Source organism: Delphinus delphis, chromosome 18, assembly GCF_949987515.2.
Source record: "Delphinus delphis chromosome 18, mDelDel1.2, whole genome shotgun sequence".
NCBI lineage: Eukaryota > Metazoa > Chordata > Mammalia > Artiodactyla > Delphinidae > Delphinus > Delphinus delphis.
Genome location: NC_082700.1, coordinates 10,027,169 through 10,053,588, shown reverse-complemented (window position 1 = coordinate 10,053,588; position 26,420 = coordinate 10,027,169).

The following is a 26,420-nucleotide window of genomic DNA, read 5'->3' as shown; positions in this document are numbered from 1 at the left end:
CCCCCTCTCTCTTCCCACAAACACAGCCTGGGTTGGGGAGAAAACGGGTGCTAAATTGATGGAAGATATTAACACATACTACCTAGCAGAGTAGGAACTCTGAACAGAAACTAAACTCAGTTACAAAAAAATATAGTTATTTTTAACCACCTGATTCTTTGTTTGAGATTCAGATCTGCATATGTGTGTTATGTATACATAAAATTTTTTCAGTCATAGGACATCAATGTATGTCTTAGTCCTTTTGGATAGTATAACAAAATACCGTAGCTTATGTGGCTTGTGAAAAACAGAAATTTATTTCTCATGTTCTGTAGGCTGTGAAGTCCCAGATCAAGGCACCAACAGACTCAATATCTGGTGATATACTCGCTTCCTCGTTCATAGATGACAGTCTTCTCACTGTGTCTTCACATTCAAGAAGGGGCAAGGGAGCTCTCTGAGGTCTCTTTTAAAAGGACACTAATCCCATTCCTCAGTGCTCTACCCTCATGATCTAATCGCCTTCCAAAGGACCCACCTCCAAAATAGTATCACATGGGGGATTAGATTTCAACATACGAATTTGGGGGGGGGGGACACAAACAATCAGCCCATAGCAATGTGGTTATAAATACTATGACAAAAAATAATCTATCAGTAAAAAGGAGTTTGTGATTGGAAGCAATATCATTCTAAATATTCCTAGACACAAAATTAAAACCAACTAACTGACAAATAAAATAAACCAAAGTTCTCTGTGGGAAACACTATCCTTAAGGACCTCTAGTAAGTCATTTTTGCAATCTTTCCTGAAAAATTCATGTAAGAATTTATTATAAATAATAGAAACCAACAGCATTGGGAAGCAATTTGTAAATTCCATTCTATGATGAAATTGTACAGCTGTGAACCTGAGGAATGAACTAAATAAGATGACCTTAGAGGTGACTTCAAAACAGCAACCCTCATTATATTTTTGGATGCTAATTTTCTTACTCCCTATCTAATTTCAGGACATTAAATTGCCAGTTGCAAGAAGAGATCTGATCAAACTACTCAGAAATTTAAGACACAACTATAGAAGATATGTATCAAAATATGTACATCAAGATAGATATACATCAGGTGGAGCTTCAAGATGGCTGAAGAGTAGGACGTGGAGATCACCTTTCCCCGCACAAATACATCAGAAATACATCTACACGTGGAACAACTCCTACAGAACACCTACTGAACGCTGGCAGAAGACCTCAGACCTCCCAAAAGGCAAGAAACTCCTCACGTACCTGGGTAGGGCAAAAGAAAAAAGAAAAAACAGAGACCAAAGAATGGGGACAGGACCTGCACCGTGGGAGAGAGCTGTGAAGGAGGAAAGGTTTCCACACACTAGGAAGCCCCTTCGGGGGCGGAGACTGTGGGTGGTGGAAGGAGGAAGCTTTGGAGCCACGGAGGAGAGGGCAGCCACAGGGGTGCGGAGGGCAAAGCGGAGACATTCCCGCACAGAGGATCGGTGCCGACCGGCACTCACCAGCACTCACTAGGCCGAGAGGCTTGTCTGCTCACCCGCCGGGGCGGGCGGGGGCTGGGAGCTGAGGCTCGGGCTTCAGAGGTCAGATCCCAGGGAGAGGACTGCGGTTGGCTGTGTGGACACAGCCTGAAGGGGGCTAGTGCTCCCCAGCTAGCCGGGAAGGAATCCAGGAAAAAGTCTGGAGCTGCCAAAGAGGCAAGAGACTTTTTCTTGCCTTTTGTTTCCTGGTGCGCAAGGCGAGGGTATTCAGAGCGCCGCTTAAAGGAGCTCCAGAGACGGGCACGAGCCACGGCTCTCAGCGTGGGCCCCAGACGGGCATGAGACGCTAAGGCTGCTGCTGCTGCTGTAGCCACCAAGAATCATGTGTGCAAGCACAGGTCACTATCCGCACCTCCCTTCCCAGGAGCCTGTGCAACCCGCCACTGCCAGGGTCCTGTGACCCAGGGATAACTTCCCTGGGAAAACGCACAGCACGTCTCGAGCTGGTGCAACGTCACGCTGGCCTCTGCCGCCGCAGGCTCGCCCTGCACCCGTACCCGGCCCTCCCCGCCGCCCTGAGTGAGCCAGAGCCCCAGGTTCAGCTTCTCCTTTAACCCCGTCCTGTCTGAGCGAAGAACAGATATGCTCAGGTGACCTACACGCAGAGGTGGGACCAAATCCAAAGCTGAATCCCAGGAGCTGTGCAAATAAAGAAGAGAAAGGGAAATCTCTCCCAGCAGCCTCAGGAGCAGCAGATTAAATCTCCACAATCAGATTGATGTACCCTGCAACTGTGGAATACCTGAATAGACAATGAATCATCCCAAATTGAGGAGGTGGACGATATATATATATTTTTCCCTTTTTCTCTTTTTCTGAGTGTGTATGTGTATGTTTCTGTGTGTGATTTTGTCGGTATAGCTTTGCTTTTACCTTTTGTCCTAGGGTTCTGTCTGTCCAGTTTTGTTTGTTGTTTATTTTTAGTATAGTTTTTGGCACTTGTTATCATTGGTGGGTTTGTTTTTTGTTTGGGTTGCTCTCTTCTTTTTTTCTTTCTTTCTTTTTTTTAATTACTTTCAAAACATTTTTTAAATTATTTAAATAACTTTATTTTATTTTATCTTCTCCCTTTCTTTTTTTTTCTCCCTTTTTATTCTGAGCCGTGTGGATGAAAGGCTCTTGGTGCTCCAGCCAGGTGTCAGGGCTGTGCCTCCGAGGTGGGAGAGCCAAGTTCAGGACACTGGTCCACAAGAGACCTCCCAGCCCCATGTAATATCAAATGGTGAAAATCTCCCAGAGATCTCCATCTCAACACAAAGACCCAGCTCCACTCAACGACCAGCAAGCTATAGTGCTGGACACCCTATGCCAAACAACTAGCAAGACAGGAATACAACCCCATCCATTAGCTAAGAGGCTGCCTAAAATCATAATAAATCCACAGACACCCCAAAACACACCACCAGAAGTGGACCTACCCACCAGAAAGACAAGATCCAGCCTCATCCACCAGAACACAGGCAGTAGTCCCCTCCACCAGGAAGCCTACACAACCCACTGAACAAACCTTAGCCACTGGGGACAGACACCAAAAACAACAGGAACTACGAACTTGCAGCCTGCAAAAAGGAGACCCCAAACACAGTAAGTTAAGCAAAATGAAAAGACAGAAAAACACACAGCAGATGAAGGAGCAAGGCAAAAACCCATGAGAACTAACAAATGAAGAGGAAATAGGCAGTCTACCTGAAAAAGAATTCAGAATAATGATACTAAAGATGATCCAAAATCTTGGAAATAGAATGGAGAAAATATGAGAACCGTTAAACAAGGACCTAGAAGAACTAAAGAGCAAACAGTGATGAGCAACACAATAAATGAAATTAAAAATTCTCTAGAAAGGATCAATAGCAGAATAACTGAGGCAGAAGAAAGGATAAGTGACCTGGAAGATAAAATAGTGGAAATAACTACTGCAGAGCAGCATAAAGAAAAAAGAATGAAAAGAATTGAGGACAGTCTCAGAGACCCTGGGACAACATTAAACGCACCAACATTTGAATTATAGGGGTCCCAGAAGAAGAAGAGAAAAAGAAAGGGACTGAGAAAATATTTGAAGAGATTGTAGTTGAAAACTTCCCTAATATGGGAAAGGAAAGAGTTAATCAAGTCCAGGAAGCACAGAGAGTCCCATACAGGATAAATCCAAGGAGAAACACGCCAAGACACATATTAATCAAACTATCAAAAATTAACTACAGGGGTGGGATAGGGAGGGTGGGAGGGAGGGAGACGCAAGAGGGAAGAGATATGGGAACATATGTATATGTATAACTGATTCACTTTGTTATAAAGCAGAAACTAACACACCATTGTAAAGCAATTATACCCCAATAAAGATGTTAAAAAAAAATTAACTACAAACAAAAAATATTATAGGCAGCAAGAGAAAAACAACAAATAACACACAAGGGAATCCCCATAAGGTTAACAGCTGATCTTTCAGCAGAAACTCTGCAAACCAGAGGGAGTGGCAGGACATATTTAAAGAGATGAAGGAGAAAAACCTACAACTAAGTTTACTCTACCCAGCAAGGATCTCATTCAGATTTGACAGAGAAATTAAAACCTTTACAGACAAGCAAAAGCTGAGAGAGTTCAGCACCACCAAACCAGCTTTACAAACAATCCTAAAGGAACTTCTCTAGGCAGGAAACACAAGAGAAGGTAAAGACCTACAATAACAAACCCAAAACAATTAAGAAAATGGGAATAGGAACATACAAATAGATAATTACCTTAAATGTAAATGGATTAAATGCTCCAACCAAAAGACATAGACTGGCTGAATGGATACAAAAACAAGACCCGTATGTATGCTGTCTACAAGAGACCCACCTCAGACCTAGGGACAGATACAGACTGAAAGTTAGGGGATGGAAAAAGATATTCCATGCAAATGGAAATCAAAAGAAAGCTGGAGTAGCAATTCTCATATCAGACAAAATAGACTTTAAAATAAAAACTACTACAAGACACGAAGAAGGACACTAAATAATGATCAAGGGACCAATCCAAGAACAAGATATAACAATTGTAAATATTTATACACCCAACATAGGAGCACCTCAATACATAAGGCAAATACTAACAGCCATAAAAGGGGAAATGGACAGTAACACAATCATAGGAGGAGACTTTAACACTCCACTTTCACCAATGGACCAATCATCCAAAATGAAAATAAATAAGGAAACACAAGCTTTAAATGATACATTAAACAAGATGGACTTAATTAATCTTTATAGGACATTCCATCCGAAAAAAACAGAATACACATTCTTCCCAAGTGCTTATGGATCATTTTCCAGGATAGATCATATCTTGGGTCACAAATCAAGCCTTGGTAAATTTAAGAAAATTGAAATTGTATCAAGTATCTTTTCCGACCACAACGCTATGAGACTAGATATCAATTACAGGAAAAGATCTGTAAAAAATACAAACACATGGAGGCTAAACAATACACTACTTAGTAACGAAATGATCCCTGAAGAAATCAAAGAGGAAATCAAAAAATACCTAGAAACAAATTAAAATGGAGACACGACAACCCAAAATCTATGTGATGAAGCAAAAGCAGTTCTAAGAGGGAAGTATACAGCAATACAATCCTACCTTAAGAAACAGGTAACATCTCAAATAAAGAACCTTATCTTGCACCTAAAGCAATTAGAGAAAGAAGAACAAAAAAACCCCAAAGTTAGCAGAAGGAAAGAAATCATAAAGATCAGATCAGAAATAAATGAAAAAGAAATGAAGGAAACGATAGCAAAGATCAATAAAACTAAAAGATGGTTCTTTGAAAAGATAAACAAAATTGATAAATCATTAGCCAGACACATCGAGAAAAAAAGGGAGAAGACTCAAATCAATACAATTAGAAATGAAAAAGGAGAAGTAACAACTGACACTGCAGAAATACAAAGGATCATGAGAGATTACTACAAGCAACTATATGCCAATAAAATGGACAACCTGGAAGAAATGGACAAATTCCTAGAAATGCACAACTTTCTGAGACTGAAGCAGGAAGAAGTAGAAAATATGAACAGACCACAATCACAAGCACTGAAATTGAAACTGTGATTAAAAATCTTCCAACAAACAAAAGCCCAGGACCAGATGGCTTCACAGGCAAATTCTATCAAACATTTAGAGAAGAGATAACACCTATCCTTCTCAAACTATTCCAAAATACAGCAGACGGAGGAACACTGCCAAACTCATTCTACGAGGCCACCATCACCCTGATACCAAAAGCAGACAAAGATGTCACAAAGAAAGAAAACTACAGGCCAATATCACTGATGAACATAGATGCAAAAATCCTCAACAAAATACTAGCAAACATAATCCAACACCACATTAAAATGATCATAACCATAATCAAGTGGGGTTTATCCCAGGAATGCAAGGATTCTTCAATATACTCAAATCAGTCAATGTGATAAACCATATTAACAAATTGAAGGAGAAAAACCATATTATCGTCTCAATAGATGCAGAGAAAGCTTTTGACAAAATTCAACACCGATTTATGATAAAAACCCTCCCGAAAGTAAGCATAGAGGGAACTTTACTCAACATAATAAAGGCCATATATGACAAACCCACAACCAAGATCATCCTCAATGGTGAAAATCTGAAACCATTTCCTCTAAGATCAGGAACAAGATAAGATTGCCCACTCTCACCATTTTTATTCAACATAGTTTTGGAAGTTTTAGCCACAGCAATCAGAGAAGAAAAAGAAATAAAAGGTATCCAAATTGGAAAAGAAGAAGTAAAGATGTCACTGTTTGCAGATGACATAATACTATACATAGAGAATCCAAAAGATGCTACCAGAAAACTACTAGAGCTAATCAATGAATTTGGTAAAGTAGCAGGATACAAAATTAATGCACAGAAATCTCTGGCATTCCTATACACTAATGATAAAAAAACTGAAAGTGAACTCAAGAAAACACTCCCATTTACCACTGCAACAAAAAGAATAAAACATCTAGGAATAAACCTACCTAAGGAGACAAAAGACCTGTATGCAGAAAATTATAAGACACTGATGAAAGAAATTAAAGATAATACAAATAGATGGAGAAATATACCATGTTCTGGGATTGGATGAATCAACATTGTGAAAATGACTATACTACCAAAGCAATCTACAGATTCAATGCAATCCCTATCAAACTACCACTGGTATTTTTCACAGAACTACAACAAAAAAATTCACAATTTGTATGGAAACACAAAAGACTCCGAATAGCCAAAGCAATCTTGAGGACGAAAAATGGAGCTGGAGGAATCAGGCTCCCTGACTTCAGACTCTACTACAAAGCTACAGTAATGAAGACAGTGTGGTACTGGCACAAAAACAGAAAGATAGATCAATGGAACAGGATAGAAAGCCGAGAGATAAACCCACACATGTATGGTCACCTTATCTTTGATAAAGGAGGCAGGAATGGACAGTGGAGAAAGGACAGCCTCTTCAATAAGTGGTGCTGGGAAAACTGGACAGGTACATGTAAAAGTATGAGATTAGATCACTCCCTAACACCATACACAAAAATAAGCTCAAAATGGATTAAAGACCTAAATGTAAGGCAGACACTATCAAACTCTTAGAGGAAAACATAGGCAGAACACTCTATGACATAAATCACAGCAAGATCCTTTTTGACCCACCTCCTAGAGAAATGGAAATAAAAACAAAAATAAACAAATGGGACCTAATGAAACTTCAAAGCTTTTGCACATCAAAGGAAACCATAAACAAGACCAAAAGACAACCCTGAGAATGGGAGAAAATACTTGCAAATGAAGCAACTGACATAGGATTAACCTCCAAAATTTACAAGCAGCTCATTCAGCTCCATATCAAAAAAACAAACAACCTAATCAAAAAATGGGCAGAACACCTAAATAGACATTTCTCCAAAGATATACAGATTGCCAACAAACACATGAAAGAATGCTCAACATCATTAATCATTAGAGAAATGCAAATCAAAACACAATGAGGTATCATCTCACACCAGTCAGAATGGCCATCATCAAAAAATCTACAAACAATAAACACTGGAGAGGGTGTGGAGAAAAGGGAACCCTCTTGCACTGCTGGTGGGAACGTAAATTGATACAGCCACTATGGAAAACAGTATGCAGGTTCCTTAAAAAACTAAAAATAGAACTACCATATGACCCAGCAATCCCACTACTGGGCATATACCCTGAGAAAACCATAATTCAAAAAGAGTCATGTACCACAATGTTCACTGCAGCTCTATTTACAATAGCCAGGACATGGAGTAAACCTAAGTGTCCATCAACAGATGAACTGATAAAAAAGATGTGGCACATATATAGAATGGAATATTACTCAGCCAGAAAAACAAATGAAACTGAGTTATTTGTAGAGATGTGGATGGACCTAGAGTCTGTCATACAGAGTGAAGTAAGTCAGAAAGAGAAAAACAAATACCATATGCTAACACATATATATGGAATCTTAAAAAAAAAAATTCATGAAGAACCTAGGGGCAAGATGGGAATAAAGACACAGACCTACTAGAGAATGGACTTGAGGATATGGGGAGGGGGAAGGGTAAGCTGGGACGAAGTGAGAGAGTGGCATGGACATATATACAGTACCAAACATAAAATAGATAGCTAGTGGGAAGCATCCACATAGCACAGGGAGGTCAGCTCAGTGCTTTGTGACCACCTAGAGGGGTGGGATAGGGAGGGTGGGAGGGAGGAAGGCACAAGAGGGAAGAGATATGGGGATATATGTATACATATGGCTGATTCACTTTGTTATAAAGCAGAAACTAACACACCATTGTAAAGCAATTATACTCCAATAAAGATGTTTAAAAAAAAAGCTTGCAAACAACAAAAAGAAAAATAAAATAGATATATATCAAGATATAGAATGTTAAAAAAATATAAATATATAATGCATAGCTATAAGTATTATATATTTATATGTTTATTTTTAACCTTTTTATACTTGTGTCTCATTTTTAGAATGTTTTGATATATGTGTATGTGTATATATGAATCAGTGGGAAACATACTGATTTATACAAAATCATTGAGAAAAGCAGTTTATGTAGAAAGCCAGCAGAAAATATATGAACACATCTAATTATAAAGGATGGGAGCTACAAATGGAAAACTTTGCATGAAGACATTGAAGCTACAAAAATAACTGTTCAATATATTTCACTGCAATTACACTTCACAACATATTAATTCTCTGTCCCTAAGGGATTCCATTTTGCATAGAACCTAAATAAACGGCCTGAAAAAATTTTGCTGAGATTGAGATCGGATTTAATTACCAGACCTAATTCTTCAGTAATGGAAATCAGCCAAAGAACTGGGGGAAAATGCTGACTGAATGGAGACACGAGTGACCTAGCTAACTGGAAGGGAACAACATTTTTGATTAATTGAAAGGACAAGCACTTCATCTTAAAATGTCCAAAGGTTAGATGTGTAGAACTAAATAAATCAATAACACTGTTTGATAGCACTTTTCCAGCAACCCTGTGGAGTACCTTTTCATATTATAACACATAAAATAGCAAGAGGCATATTCTTGCAGGCACTTTTCTACACCTAAAGTAAAAGTTAGTGTTTTATACAGCCTCCAGAATAGGCATTTCTACTACTCATAAAAACAATTTCTTACCTTTTCTGGGTTACTTTTACTGTAAAGGTCACCAGCTGTAACTGGTTGCAGTACTTTTGTGTGGCACAGTTGGAGCTGGCAAGAGACTTAAGTGAAAAATCATTTTTGGAGCTTCGAAGGGGAGTTGTGTTTGTCCTTACAAAATGAATTGCATCCACAGCAAAGAACTGCAGTGATTCTACATGTTATTTCAAACATGAAATGTCATAATTCTTCCCTTTGTAAAGCCATCCTGCAATCAGCAACAATTAGCATGCTGGTTAAAAAAGAGACCACTTTACTGATATTATTAATTCAATGCCACATTAAAATTAAGCTTATTATCACTACTCAAACAAATCTTGAAATTAACAGACAGCCATTAACTGCTATATTTCACTTATGGGGCAACATGTTATTTTTTCTAAATTTTTACTTATTTATTTTCTATACAGCAGGTTCTTATTAGTTATCTGTTTTATACATATTAGTGTATATATGTCAATTCCAGTCTCCCAATTCATCCCACCACCACCCCCTCCAACACCCCCACTTCCCCCCCCCCCACCTGGTGTCCATACGTTTGTTCTCCACATCTGTGTCTCTATTTCTGCCTTGCATACTGGTTCATCTGTACCATTTTTCTAGATTCCACATATATGCATTAATATACGATATTTGTTTTCCTCTTTCTGACTTACTTCACTCTGTATGACAGTCGCTAGGTCCATCCACATCTCTACAAATGACCCAATTTCGTTCCTTTTTATGGCTCAGCAATATTCCCTTGTATATATGTACCACATCTTCTTTATCCATTTATCTGTCGATGGGCATTTAGGTTGCTTCCATGACCTGGTTATTGCAAATAGTGCTGCAGTGAACACTGTGGGTGCATGTGTCTTTTTTGAATTATGGTTTTCTCTGGGTATATGCCCAGTAGTGGGATTGCTGTGTCATATGGTAATTCTACTTTTAGTTTTTTAAGGAACCTCCATACTGTTTTCCCTAGAGGCTGTATCAATTTACATTCCCACCAACAGTGTAAAAGGGTTCCCTTTTCTCCACACCCTCTCCAGCATTTATTGTTTGTAGATTTTTTGATGATGCCCATTCTAACCTGTGTGAGATGATACCTCATTGTACTTTCATTTGCATTTTTCTAATAATTAGTGATGTTGAGCAGCTTTTCATGTGCCTCATGGCCATCTGTATGTCTTCTTTGGAGAAATGTCTGTTTAGGTCTTCTGCCCATTTTTGGACTGGGTTGTTTGTTTTTTTGATATTGAGCTACATGAGCTGTTTATATATTTTGGAGATTAATCCTTTGTGAGTTGATTCATTTGCAAATATTTTTCTCCCATTCTGAGGGTTGTCTTTTCATCTTCTTTATGGTTTCCTTTGATGTGCAAAAGCTTTGAAGTTTCATTAGGTCCCATTTGTTTATTTTTATTTCCATTTCTCTAGGAGGTGGGTCAAAAAAGATCTTGCTGTGATTTATGTCAAAGAGTATTCTTCTTATGTTTTCCTCTAAGAGTTTTATAGTGTCCGATCTTACATTTAGGTCTTTAATCAAATTGGAGTTTATTTTTGTGTATGGTGTTAGGGAGTGCTCTAATTTCATTCTTTTATATGCAGCTGTCCAGTTTTCCCAGCACCACTTATTGAAGAGACTGTCTTTTCTCCATTGTATATCCTTGCCTCCTTTGTCATAGATTAGTTGACCATAGATGTGTGGGTTTATTTCTGGGCTTTCTATTCTGCTCCATTGATCTATATTTCTGTTTTTGTGCCAGTACCATATTGTCTTGATTACTGTAGCTTTGTAGTATAGTGTGAAGTCAGGGGGTCTGACTCCTCCAGCTCTGTTTTTGCCGCTCAAGATTGCTTTGGCTATTCGGGATCTTTGGTGTCTCCATACAAATTTTAAGATTTTTTGTTCTACTTCTATAAAAAATGCCATTGGTAATTTGATAGGGATTGCGCTGAATCTGTAGATTGCTTTGGGTAGTATAGTCATTTTCACAATGTTGATTCATCCAATCCCAGAACATGGTATATCTCTCCATCTGTTTGTGTCATCTTTGATTTCTTTCATCAGTGTCTTATAGTCTTCTGAGTACAGGTCTTTTACCTCCTTAGGTAGGCTTATTCCTAGATATTTTATTCTTTTTGTTGCAGTGGTGAATGGGATTATTTCCTTAATTTCTCTTTCTGATCTATACATTGTTAATGTATAGGAATGCAAGAAATTTCTGTGCATTAATTCTGTATCCTGCAACTTTACTGAGTTCACTGATTAGATCTAGCAGTTTTCTGGTGGCATCTTTAGGATTCGTCATGTCATCTGCAAACAATGACAGTTTTACTTCTTCTTTTCCAATTAGTATTCCTTGTATTTCCTTTTCTTCTCTGATTGCTGTGGTTAGGACTTCCAAAACTATGTTGAATAACAGTGGCAAGAGTGGACATCCTTGTCTTGCTCCTGATCTTATAGGAAATGCTTTCAGTTTTTCACCCTTGAGAATGATGTTTGCTGTGGGTTTTCATATATGGCCTTTATTATGTTGAGGTAGGTTCCCTCTGTGCCCACTTTCTGGAGAGTTTTTATCATAAATAGGTGTTGAATTTTGTCAAAAGCTTTCCCTGCAACTACTGAGATGATCATATGGTTTTTATTCTTCAGTTTGTTAATATGGTGTATCACATTGATTGATTTGCATGTATTGAAGAATCTTTGCATCCCTGGGATACGTCCCACTTGATCATAGTGTATGATCCTTTTAATGTGTTGTTGGATTCTGTTTGCTAGTATTTTGTTGAGGATTTTTGCATCTGTATTCATCAGTGATATTGATCTGTAATTTTCTTTTTTTTTTTGTAGTACCTCTGTCTGGTTTTGGTATCAGGGTGATGGTGGCTTCGTAGAATGAACTTGGGAGTGTTCCTTCCTCTGCAACTTTTTGGAGGAGGTTGAGGAGTTTTTCTTGTTTCTTGAGGTAGGATTGTATTGCTATAAACTTCCCTCTTAGAACTGCTTTTGCTGTATCCCATAGGTTTCAGATCATCGTGTTTTCATTGTCATTTGTCTCTAGGTATCTTTTTCTTTCCTCTTTTATTTCTTCTGTGATCTCTTGGTTATTTAGTAAAGTATTGTTTAGCCTCCATGTGTTTGTATTTTTTACATTTTTTCCCTGTAATTAATTTCTAATCTCATTGTGTTGTGGTCAGAAAAGATACTTGATATGATTTCAATTTTCTTAAATTTACTGAGGCTTGATCTGTGACCCAAGATGTGATCTATCCTGGAGAATGTTCTGTGTGCACTTGAGAAGAAAGTGTAATCTGCTGTTTTCGGATGGAATGTCCTATAAATATCAATTAAATCTATCTGGTCTATTGTGTCATTTAAAACTTGTGTTTCCTTATTAATTTTCTGTCTGGATGATCTGTCCATTGGTGTAAGTGAGGTGTTAAAGTCCCCCACTATTATTGTGTTACTCTCAATTTCCTTTTTTAAAACTGTTAGCATTTGCCTTAGTATACAGGTGCTCCTATGGTGGGTGCATATATATGTATAATTGTTATATCATTTTCTTGGATTGACTCCTTGACTCCTGATCATTATGTAGTGTCCTTCCTTGTTTCTTCTAACATTCTTTATTTTAAAGTCTATTTTATCTGATATGAGTATTGCTACTACAGTTTTCTTTTGATTTTCATTTGCATGGAATATATTTTTCTATCCCCTCACTTTCAGTCTGTATGTGTCCCTAGGTCTGAAATGGGTCTTTTGTAGACAACATGTATACAGGCTGGCTGAACATATATTCAGCCAGCCTGTGTCTTTTGATTGCAGCATTTAATCCATTCACATTTAAGGTAATTATCGATATGTATGCTCCTATTACCATTTTCTTAATCATTTTGGGTTTCTTTTTGTAGGTCCTTTTCTTCTCCTGTGTTTCCCACTTAATGATGTTCCTTTAACATTTGTTGTAGAGCTGGTTTTGTGCAGCTTAATTCTTTTAGCTTTTGCTTGTTTGTAATTCTTTTGATTTCTCTGGCAAATCTGAATGAGATCCTTGCCAGGTAGAGTAATCTTGGTTGTAGGTTCTTCCCTTTAATCACTTTAAGTATATGGTGCCACTCCCTTCTGGCTTGTAGAGTTTCTGCTGAGAAATCAGCTGTTAACCTTATGGGAGTTCCCTTATATATTGTCTTTTTTCCCTTGTTGCTTTTAATAATTTGTCTTTAATTTTTGTCAGTTTGATTACTATGTATCTCAGAGTGTTTCTCCTTGGGTTTATCCTTCCTGGGACTCTCTGTGCTTCCTGGACTTCGGTGGCTATTTCCTTTCCCATGTTAGGGAAGTTTTCGACTATAATCTCTTCAAATATTTTCTCAGGTCCTTTCTCTCTCTTTTCCTTCTGGGACCCCTATAATGAGAATGTTGGTGCATTTAATGTTGTCCCAGAGGTCTCTTAGGCTGTCCTCATTTCTTTTCATTCTTTTTTCTGTTCTGCAGCAGTGATTTCCACCATTCTGTCTTCCAGGTCACTTATCTGTTCTTCTGCCTCAGTTATTCTCTTATTGATTCCTTCTAGTGTAGTTTGCATTTCAGTTATTGTATTGTTCATTTCTGTTTGTTTGTTCTTTAATTCTTCTAGGTCTTTGTTAAACACTTCTTGCATCTTCTCATCTTTGCCTCCATTCTCTTTCCGAGGTCCTGGATCATCTTCACTATCATTATTCTGAATTCTGTTTCTGGAAGTTTGCCTATCTCCACTTCATTTATTTGATTTTCTGGGGTTTTATCTTGTTCCTTCATCTGGTACACAGTTCTCTGCCTTTTCATTTTGTCTTTCTTTCTGTGAATGTGGTTTTCATTCCACAGGCTGCAAAACTGTAGTTCTTCTTGCTTCTGAAGTCTGCCCTCTGGTAGATGAGGCTATCTAAGGGGCTTCCTGATGGGAGGGACTGGTGGTGGGTAGAGCTGGCTGTTGCTCTCATGGGCAAAGCTCAGTAAAACTAATCTGCTTGTCTCCTGATGGGTGGGGCTCAGTTCCCTCATGTTGGTTGTTTGGCCTGAGGTGACCCAGTACTGGAGCCTACAGGCTCTTTGGTGGGGCTAATGGCAGACTCTGGGAGGGCTCATGCCAAGAAGTACTGCCCAGAACTTCTGCTGTCAGTGTCCCTGTCCCCGTGGTGAGCCACAGCCACCCCTCGCCTCTGCAGGAGACCCTCCAACACTAGCAGGTAGGTCTGGTTCAGTCTCCTGTGGGGTCACTGTTCCTTCCCCCTGAGTCCTGATGTGCACACTACTTTGTGTGTGCCCTCCAAGATTGAAGTCTCTGTTTCCCCCAGTCCTGTCAAAGTCGTGCAATCAAATTGTGCTAGCTTTCAAAGTCTGATTCTCTGGGAATTCCTCCTCCCGTTGCTGGACCCCCAGGTTGGGAAGCCTGACGTGGGGCTCAGAACCTTCACTCCAGTGGGTGGACTTCTGTTGTATAATTGTTTTCCAGTTTGTGAGTCACCCACCCAGCTGTTATGGGATTTGATTTTATTGTGATTGCGCCCCTCCTACCGTCTCATTGCAGCTCCTCCTTTTTCTTTGGACGTGGGGTTTCTTTTTTGGTGAGTTCCAGTGTCTCCCTTTCGATGACTGTTCAGCAGTTAGTTGTGATTCCAGTGCTCTCACAAGAGGGAGTGAGCACACGTCCTTCTACTCTGCCATCTTGAACCAATCTCGGCAACATGTTTTTAAATATTATATGATTTGTTTGAATATGTTTCTTAAATAATGAGAGAGAAAAGAAGAGTTTTGGCTACTTTAACAAGTCACTGCAGGGCTTGCTTATTTTATGAAAATGAAATATCACTAAGCAGGAGGAGGTTTTTTTTTTTTAATTTTTATTTTTAAAAGTTATTTATTTCTGGCTGCACTGGGTCTTCATTGCTGCCCACAGGCTTTCCCTAGTTATGGCAAGTGGGGGCTACTCCTTGTTGTGGTGCACGGGCTTCTCATTGTGGTGGCTTCTTTTCTTGTGGAGCACGGGCTCTAGGCACACGGGCTCAGTAGTTGTGGCTCGTGGGCTCTAGTGTGCAGGCTCAGTAGTTGTGGTGTACAGGCTTAGTTGCTCTGTGGCACATGGGATCTTCCCAGACCAGGGCTCGAACCTGTGTCTCCTGCATTGGCAGGCAGATTCTTAACCACTGCACCACCAGGGGTCTCCCAGGAGGAGGTTATTTAAAGGCCCATAAAATTGTTGTTGCCAAAGTAACCTCCCCCTGACTTTAGGAAAATCTTGACGGGGAATCATGCCACAGACAGAAACAACACATCTCGTTTTTCTTTCTTCTCTCCTTGCTTTAGCCTAGAGGGAAAGAACAAGGAGTTTCTTTATCCTCAGAGCTGCCTGGACCACATATGGAGTCAAGTGTCACTTTAAGAAGCTGAGTGATAAGGATACGCACATCTAGAGACAAGCAACCAGCAGAACAAGGACTCTGAAGACCAAGTCACAGGACGAAAATGTGCAGCACCTGGAAATGTCTAGTTTGGAGAGGGGGACAGTTAAGGAGAAATACAATACCTAATTCAAATATTTAGAGGTCTATAATGTAGAATACATCTTAAAATGTGTTTGTGTGGTAGCAGACAGCAAAATCTGTCTGCATCTGAGCAAGTGTCTGATGGCAGCCCCCACCCCAACTGCAAGCAGTCATGCACGTCCGTCCTCCTCCTCCACATTGTTGTTCCCCTGATTTTCTTGTGGGGAACCTGGCTACTTCAGCTTTCCCCACTGGCTCTTTTCCCTCATCCAAAAAATATATGTACAGATAGAGTACAAAAATATATCTAAAGACAGATATAGTCTTATTTAGCCCTCGTTATATAAGGGATGCTGTTTGCCTGGCCTGTCTATAGGAAATTTTATTATTTATATCAAACTGTAAATACATACATGTATATGCATATATATATAATATATAATGTTGTGATTATAAACATAATTCACATTCCTTAGAGGGAAATATTAGAAAATGTAAAAAATAGGAATTATGCATAGTCCTACTACCCAAAATTATGCTACAATTATGCTTCTTTTCCTCATGACTATGCTCTCCGAGTATGTTTATAATGTTGTGATCTTTGTACACACTTTTATATACCCATCTCTTCACTCGTTAATACATAAAGATTTTTGTGTTATTAAAAATACTTCTAAATATTCAATGATTTTATAGTTTTCCATTATAACATTATTTTACTATTCTATTATTTTGGAGCATTAGAGTGATTATCAATTGTCCTTATTATATATTGGGTTAATTTGTTATTAACCCATCTATTTTTTTTCCTCAAAATTCTTATTTTGCTCCATGACCCTCTCCTTTAGGCATGTAGGCTTTGTCTCAGGGAAAGGATGAGAGGGCAGATGAAAATAGTTCATCCTCAGCTTCCGAGTTTTAAAGCAGACTTTTGAAACTTGCAGCAAAGACAAAGCAAAAAGTTATTTTATTTAAAGTCATTTTTGAGTCTCAAAAGTCTGACTTCTAGGGCTTCCCTGGTGGCGCAGTGGTTGAGAGTCCGCCTGCCGATGCAGGGGACACAGGTTCGTGCCCCAGTCTGGGAAGATCCCACATGCCGCAGAGCGGCTGGGCCCGTGAGCCATGGCCACTGAGCCTGCGCGTCCGGAGCCTGTGCTCCGCAACGGGAGAGGCCACAACAGTGAGAGGCCCGCGTACCGCAAAAAAAAAAAAAAAAAAAGTCTGACTTCTGAGTATCAAAATCATGATGTATTTGTGGCATTTCATTTATGTCATGAACAATAAACTTGAAAGCATGTGAAATTAGCCAAAGTAGTTTGGAAGGGATTACAATTTATGAGGAAGAGAGAAGTGTTAGAAGATATGAGAGGAAAGCCATAGAGTTAGATGGTGTAGGTCTCTGAAAAGAGAGTCTGCCCTCTAACCATCATCAACCAGGGCCAAAACTCTTGGGAGGGGGTGAGGGGCAAAGAATCCCAGATAGATTTGGGGATCTGAGCATAGAGGAGACCAGTGCCCCACTTCCACTAGAGACTACGCAAGAGGTAAGCCTTAAAGGGGTCCCTGTATCACCATGGCAAGGTGACAGTGGGTAGAGATGGTGGCATGAGGAGTCTATATGAAGGCACCTGAGAAAGCTCCACAGAGCACAATTTTGCCTGTGCCTCCCAGAGAGACAAGGGGGGGTGTGTCACTAAAAGAGAGCATGCACATTCATCACATCCCAGTGGCTGAAGGCAGCACAGTCACTGGAGACCAATGGGAACCCCAATGCCTCAGCAGACACCACACTGGGACAGTCACAGACCCCAGGAAACAGGTAGAATGACACATTTGCCAGGTGCCAGCCTAGGCAGAGAACGTCCCAAGTGTAGTGTCTTCTCCATGCCTTGAGGTAATGGAACTTCCCCCCAATTGAGAGGCAGTCTCAGAGGAGGAATCCTGAACTGACTGGGGGGGAAAAATAAGCCTCTGAATTGACTAAGAAAGCCATAATTTGACTGAGTCTACCATGAATTGGCTGAGATTAAATCTCCAAGGGGAATGAGGAGCTCAATGTCAATGTTGAGTTGGAGAAAAATGATTACATTTTTGCACACCCAAATTTGTCACCACTGCATAATTAATACCATACTAAATAGTTTCATAGCAATGATAACTTTCAATGATAATACCCTTTCAACTGGGTCCCGTCATTTAATCTTTGCCCATTTATCCCTTCAACAAATATACTGAGCACCTATATTTTCTAGGCATTGTACTAGACAGCTAGAGCAGAGAACAAAACAGATGTAGCTGCTCACTGTCTTCACTGACTTCCAACTAGGAAGACTGACAATGAAGAAGTTATTACAACAAATTACTATGGCCACTATGACAAGGGAGGAGTCCTACCCTACCCTTCTAGGCAAAACAACAGTGACACAGAACCCCCACAGAATTAGCAGAAGTAAAGAAGGGAAAAGTATCCCAGAGAAAGAAAACAGCATACCCAAAGTGCCAGGAGTCACATAGAGAAGGATGACATGGCCACCCATTGCTGAGCATGCATTCAGCACTTGAGGATACATATCGTGTGTTTCAAATTCAGGGGGTTACGATGCCATAGTTTAAAGAAAAAGGTAGGACTAAGAACTAGAACCAGAAAAATAAATTCTGTGAGCAATACTTTCTCAATATTTGATAGCTTACCATTTCTATTTCCACTTAAATAGGTAAAGAGATACCTCATTTTTCTATGAGTGGAACAGAGACAGCTAACTGCTTACCCCAATATTCATTTTCCACTTTTTCTCTGATTTAAAAAAAAAAAAAGTATTTTACTCAGTGCCATCATATGCCTAGCTTTTCTCCAACTTCAGAGGTGACCAACAGAAATAAATCCCAGACATTGAGAAGTAAAAATGTAGGAGGTACCTCTAGGAAATCTTCTTTAAAGTTTCCTTTGTCCTGCTGCCATTCTAGAATATGACCGTGATGTCTGCATCTCCAGCTGCCATCTTGAAATATAAGGACAAAGTTCATACTCTAGGGCTTGTAGTATGAAGAGTGGGAAGTATATCCTGATTACCAATAATTCTGTAGAGCCATAAGACTAGCCCACCAAATTGCTTTCACATGAGAGAAATAAACTGTCATGTTTAACCCACTGTTATTTTCTTTTCTGTTTATGCAGCCAAACCTAATCCTAATACAATGTTGTAAAGAGTTGACTTAGGATAGCTGAGAAGTAAATGTTCTAAATCTACAGCAAGGCTCAAGACACAAATCAGATAACTGTAAAGCTAAAAAGAAATCTAGAAGTCATTTGGTCTGTTTCGTAAACTTGACCATATCACTCTCTGGGGTACAGCTGTTCAAAAGTTCCTCCTCATTGACAAGATAATGTCGAAGTTTAAGTTTCTTGAATGGTCATGATCCAGTCCTTTCTACCTCTCCATCCTGATTTCCTATCAAAGAAATTATGTTCAGGAATTATCAACTATTTTTAGTATCCTGATACAACATGTACTTCATAAGCCCATGTGTTTATTATGTCCTGTTCTTACTGTTAAAAATATACTTCCCCTGCTTGGCCATTTTGCTCAAAAATGTACTTCTCCATGAAAGATGCCTACCTCCAAACCACCAGACAGACTGATTGCTTCTTCCTTTGTGTGATCTTTACGATATACATATTTTTTCTAATATTATACTTAGGCTTGTACATAAGTAGTCACCATCTAATGTGATATTGTTTATTTCTGTATTCCTAGTGCCCAGCCAATAATATATAGTCGTAGGTGCTGAATATTTGTTGAATTAACTTGCATTTCAGATTAGGAAATTAAGGACTCTGAAAGAGTAATCAACCTAGGTATTAACAGAGCACCAAAGTTTACATCAGGAGTCAAAAGAGAAAAGATGAAGCCAAAATATCATTTTTATATCTGATAGAGGTCAAGTTGGAAGACCTGGCTTATATTGATATCTTGGGACTCGCTAATAATGAAGTCCAGAATTGGGCAGACTTACCCAACTAGGCACAGAAGCACTGGACCAGGGCAGGACTCCCCATGTGGAATAATGGAGGAGAATTCATGGTCACTTTCAAGAGGAGAAAGACAAGAGCTGAGCTGAGCATGCCCTGTTATTCCTCCAAAATGGACTCATAGGCTAAGAATCTCCTCAGAGGCAGGGTGATTGATGGGGCAGAGGGAAGCCCAGACCTACAACTAATTGAGCTCCTTTCACATGACCAAAGCATCAGAAGTGGGAAAGAGGACCATTCCCCAGATTTTGATTCTCTTAACTCATTGGGCTTAAGCATGAAGCTGTGGATGCAAATAATCAATTAAAAAATCTATAATAAGAAGAGAGTTTTATTCAAGCCAAACTGAGGACTACAGCCCAGGAAACAACTCTCAAGGGACTGCTCTGAAGAGGTAGGGGAAGAGCCAGTATATATATGAATTTTTTGGCTGGGAAATACATGTAGTCTAGCATATATCTTGGTAAAAAATTACTGCTAATCACAAAAAACAGGTATCTCAAGTTAATGATTTTAGTGTTTTTCTATGTATAGGAAGATGCAAGAATCTGGAGTCACTGAAATTCTTCCTTAGATATGCACCTTAACTATCTAGGACCCCCGATATATCTGAAGGACAGAATGCTTCATCCTGTTTTGTTTTTTTGCATCCTGAATTCCCCTTAGGGCACACTGTCAGTGGGGCAACTGCAGTGGGTTGTGATTTAACTCTTTGTATAACTGGATGATGAGTGACACTCTTTTCTTTAATGGTTAAAGCAGATGTACAATGTATGTTTGACAGGCCATAAGAAAGTTCAAGCCAAATCATGCTATAAGCCCAGAATGACTTCCCCATACCTCAGTATGTGAAAATTTCTTCCATCAAAGCCTATGGTCAGCAAGAGTTGTAGCTGTCTGCCTTGGGAGACCTTTCAGGAGGCCACCTTCATAAGATCACAAGCTACACGTCTCTGCTCTTTTGAGTTTCCTCCTGGGTCTAGTGGCAGGCAGCTTAAAAGTCGTCCCCACAAGAATCTGCAATGTGTCAGATGAATACATTCAATATATCAACTTTGAATCCACTCCATACCAAAAGCTGAAAATGTATCCCCTATTCTATTTTCTGTCCCGAATTATGTCCACATATGCTGTCCAATACAGCATGACAAAGGTTCTGCAGAGATTAAATGCTATCTTGAAGATACTTTGATAATAAAACGCCTATAAAGAGATGCTTCAACTTTGAACACGATTTCCTTTCTATTATTAAATTTCATGAAATAAATTAAAGTCCAAAGACTAAATTCTTTTACAAGTTGAAATTCAAAAACATTGAAATCCAAGGGAACTAAAGTCTGAAGTCAAATTCTTGTGTGTTAAAGTTCAATGTGCAAAGTTCAATTACAAAACAAAAACCATTTGCTGATTTGTTATTCTCCCGAGGCTCAACAAGAGGGATTTTTCTGCCTTGGTAGAGTGGGGTCTCTTCAGCAACTACAACAGATCCTCTCTGGAATGGATTTGGAGTTTCTGAAGCCCCAGAAGTCATAGTAATTCAATACTTAGTCCCTCAGGAGCCTCACTTCTAAAGAACCCTAAGAGTTAACAGGACACAGAGAACTATCTCAAGGTTTTTCCAGATCCATCTAGTTTAGAAAGCCATTCTCCTGCCCTTAGATCAATTACAAAATTACATTCCCAGAACCAGGGCTACCAAGAGCCTAAGAGAAATCTGATGATGTCTGGCAAAAAAGGAAAATATTCTTGGATTCAACGTAGTAGGAAGTCTGTCATTCAAGACCAATTGTCTGGATTGCTTACTTAAGCCAAAGGAAAATTCTCCGAACAAGAAGTTATTTTGAGACTACACTTGCATTTAGCACTTTCATTTACATTTCTTTACATTTACATTTTTGTGAGAAAAAAAATATCTATGCTTCCTGCATCCTCACAGTGTCACTTGAGGCATTTCTGCCTCCTTGCACATTTAGATAACTGTAATGGGGTCAGCTCCAATCACAGGAACTCAAGTACCTTTCTTCCCCATCCAGCACCTCTTAATTCCATTTTCCTATTAAACCTTGGGCCCCTAATGCCATGTAGTGACATAAGTGCACCACCTCTCAGAAAGAGGCTTTTTTGGTCCTGTGCCACAGTGGCTGCCTCACTGCCTCTGGCTCCGGGATTGCTTGGGCAGTGAAACTCACCCCCTAGAGAAGAGTTTCCATTCATTCCCAATTTGTTTTGGCTGAAGACCCACCCTGAACAGATTCCTACACTAAGTGAGTTTGATGCATCTGAAGCTTGTGTCCCTGGGGAAATGTTTTAAATGTCCCAGCGTCTGAGTAGCTTTTTTTGTTCAACTACATCTTTTTTCTGAAGTACTGAAACATACCACTGGTACTGAATTTCCCTCTGTTATTTCCCCACTCCTTTCAGGAAGGCTATTTGAGCTTAACAATTTAATCTACTTCTTAAAGTGGCCACTTTCCTTCTCTAATCCGTGTGGGAGCTAATGCTACTTGTTGAAACTTAGCGCCTCCCTTCCATTTATTTCATCTTTGCTTTCTGGTTGTTATTTTTATAACTTCTCTGGATTCTTCATCATCATCATCATCATAGAGAATAAATCAACAAGTTCTGGATTCGTTGTTCAAATTTTGTCTACCTTACTCTTGATGAGATGAATAATCCCCGCCTAGATATATTCTTCCATCAGACATTTAATCAAAGCCTGGACTTGTTCTCTGATTCTCACATCTAGATTTCATCACATCTTCTCTCAACTTTCTTTTAGGATCCTCATTTCATAAATGTATTGACCAAGGTCAGTAAGTTCCCTCAGGGCAAAGGTAATGCCTGTTTCAACTGCAATGATGTGTCATATGGAAACTCAGCTGAAAAATGCTTTGAATATTTCACATGAATTTCCTTCTCAATCCTGCCCCAATTTTTTATAACCACTTGGTACAGCTGTCCCACTCTTTAAGGAAGTGGTTCTCCAACTGCTCTGAGTGGGGACCCATGGCTTTCAGAAGTCATCATCCTCGGTGACTTGGCCTTTCTTGAAGGAATCAGATCTGCTATCTGCTAGATTTGTTTGGATCCCAGTCATCATTGCTGATCTAATAACAAAAATGTCTTTCCTTCTTTTAGAGCAGTTGGAATCTGGGTACTGCTTTTTCCCCCTTTTATATTGGTCTAAAACATCATCTTTAAGATGCCCTTTTCTTCTTTACTCTTCCTTAACATAAATGAATAAATTTTTAAAATCTCTTCCTCCAGCTTAATTGGCCTGTGTTCCTTTATTTTTTTAATCTTTCATTGCTTCTGAGTTTGACAGTAAAACTGAAGTACATCTTTCAAACCACTACAGTTTCTTCTTGTTTTCCTAAGCAAATGAATTTATTACTAGAGGCAAACAGTTCCAGGCACTGAGCATTTTTGTTTCCTTCTACCTCTGGGTTTGTAATAATGTCATTTAGTTGAATTTCTATCCTAAGGGGATGGCATTATTTAATAAGGGCTCACATCTCTTATTTGTTCATTAAGTCTAACACAAGAACAAGGGTGAAGCCACAATTTGGGTGTCAGATATCAAGCCAGAGTTATAACTTACAATGTTAACATAGAGCCGATCTGAGATTCTATGATAGGACAGTGACTCTTGAAAGTCAGAGGAAATGCCACATGGAATCAAGGTTAGTCAGTCCCTCCAGAGTGCCCTCCTTGATCCTGAAAGAGGAATAGAACCTAGTATTTCCAATCTCGATTACCTAGATTACCTAGGCTTGGTACTAACCATATAAAGCTAGAACATCTCTAGTGCTCTGTTCACATGCGGAATTCAGCTGCCTTGCAGTTGAAAAGTGGCAAATATTCTTCTGACAACCGATGCGTAAAACAGTTGTAAAACTCTTCTCTGCAATGGAATCTTTGTCTCAACAAGGAAAAGCAAGGCCTGTGCAGTAAACTAAAGCAATCTACCTGAAGCCCCCAACACAGCCAGAGGGTTGTGTCTTATTTTCTCACATAAATTGCATAAGTCATATGTTACAGTCACCTGCTAAGCTCAAAATACCTCATGACAGCTAAAATTTCTTTCTCAGGCGACAGAAATTCAAAGTCAAGTACAAAAGTGTAAAAACACATTTGGTCTAAAATAAGCCTCTATAAACCAGCAAGGTTTCTCCTCCAAACTAAAGTCCAAGACCCACGGTGTGGGCCCCGGATGCACAAAAAGCTTCTGACCAAATTGTCCCCCTCGAATTTTTCGTTTATTTTTCTTTCTCAATGTTGCTGGTGAATAAACAAAACTTGGGAATCTGAGAGCCCCTCCCCAATAAAAAGCACCTTTAATATACACTAGGCTTATAAACAAGTTGAGAAGTACAACAAAACAGAAAACTAGGAGGTCAAAATAATGCAGGCTGCAGGATATGGTTTGTTGGGGGGGCAGGGGCGGGGGTGCAGTGCTAGAGGTGGATAGGCCTCCCTGTAGGTAGGAAGTCTGACTAGTTAAGATTTATAACTTAGAACACACAGGCTCATTCCAAACAGGAAGAAAGCTGAAGCTAAGTCAAGCAGGTTCATTTATTCTTCCCAAAGTTGACAATCAAAAAAGACTCGATCTCTCTTGGAGCTGGATGAATAAAGGATGGAGAGAGACCTACAATGACATTAAGAGATCTCACTTTACAGGAAGGAAACATCAGAAATGGGAATTATTCCCAGCTAACAATGCTTGCAAACAAGGTTAAATTCTTTGCTTACTGTTTTTTATACTGAGAACAACGTTTCTCAATATATTTGTGCAATTCTGATAGGATATTCTCATATTTAGTTTTCAGTACCACATTGTGCTGCAATTTAATAAATCCCATTCGTGGATTACCAATGTTTCACAATATCGATATTAATTCATTTTCATAAAATTTGATATCAGAAAGTCAATTTTAGAATTTAGTCTTCAACTACACAATTTGGGGAATGTTCATAGTTATGTCTGTTATTTAATGTCTGGAAATTGATTTCCCATAAGATTATAGGCCAGATGATTCACTGACAACTAATTTCCCAAAGACTTCAGTAGGAGCATATGTGTAATGGCTTAAGAATGACCTTACACAAAAATATTCACCGTTTAGATGCACTGTATTATCAACTAAAGAATCCAATCTTTGCAAAACAGGAGATAGGGGGTGGGGAAAAATTAAGAATAGATTTTCCCTTAGATGACATCAGCAAAGTTGACTTCTTTCAACAATTCAAAAATCATTCTCATCTAACCTTTGTGTAAAGATAGCCTACACCTATATTATTTTATGCACTCAACTTACCCAAGATATATTATTACATTTATACACGTTCTTTACCTTCTTTTAACAATGATTTATTTTCAATGTACAGGTCTTAAGCATTGTTTTTTAAACTTATTACTAATTATTTTAGCATTGTATTTGTAAATTATTTAAACTTTATTTTCCAATAATTTACTTGTTTATATAAAAATACAATTAATTTGTGTATATTAACTTTATATCTTGCGAGCCTGCTAAATTCACTAATTTGTTAAAAGAATTGTTGTTTAGGATTTTTCAGGTAAACAATAATTTCACCTGCTAAAAAAACAATTTTCCTCCATCCTTTTGTTTCCTTATGCCTGTTATGCATTTTTCTTGCCTTATTAAACTGGCTAGTTAATGATATACATGCTAACAGGCTGGGAGAAAACGTACTTACTTTGAAATGCAGCAAAAACATAAGATGACTAAAGAATGGAGTGATGGGTAGATATGTGATAAAGCAAATACAGTTAAATGTTCACTGTAAAATACCAGCATGAATGTTCATTGTCACTTTTTTTTCAGTTTTCTGTATGTTGGAAACTTTAATAAGATGACATTAGGAAAATAAAAACCAAAGCAACAATCCAATTTTGAGAGAGGGACTGAGGACAAAAGAGACAAGGACAAAGGGACATCATAGGTTTTGAGGGACAGGCTAAAATTGGTGAAATCCAAGGCTCAGGATTAAAAACAGATGAGCAGCTTCTCTGTCTCATCAAGAGAAAATATGAATGCACACAGAGTAAATTGGATACAAACAAATGAACATACAGTAATATAGGATGCATACATATTTGGTTTTGGTAGCTGGTTGGTAAGGATATAAGGTTATCTGCTCTAAATGAAGTTCTGGAAAAGGCATTGTGGAGACTGGATCTGAGAAATGTGAGTTTGCTGGGTAGTACTGAGGGCCTATTTCTTGGTTGGTGGCTATGAATGTAGTTGAGGGCAGTCTGTGCTCAACTGCCTGGATCCAGTTTCTTCACCTATAAAACAGGGTAATAATGGCCAACTTCAAGATCATTAAGAGAATTAAGTGAGAGAATGCCTGTAAAGAATCTAACACAGTGTCCCACATAAAGACCAAGAACTTTTTTCCATGCCTACTTCTAGTGATTATTTTGTACAGCCACACTTCAGGAAGTTGCTAAAGTTTCTCATGCTGCTATCTACAGAGAAGGTAATTTCAGTAGGCGATCAGCTCATCAAAAGAGCTGAAACAGGCACAGAAAGTACCAAGCCACAAAGGTACCATGCAGTGTTTGTAAC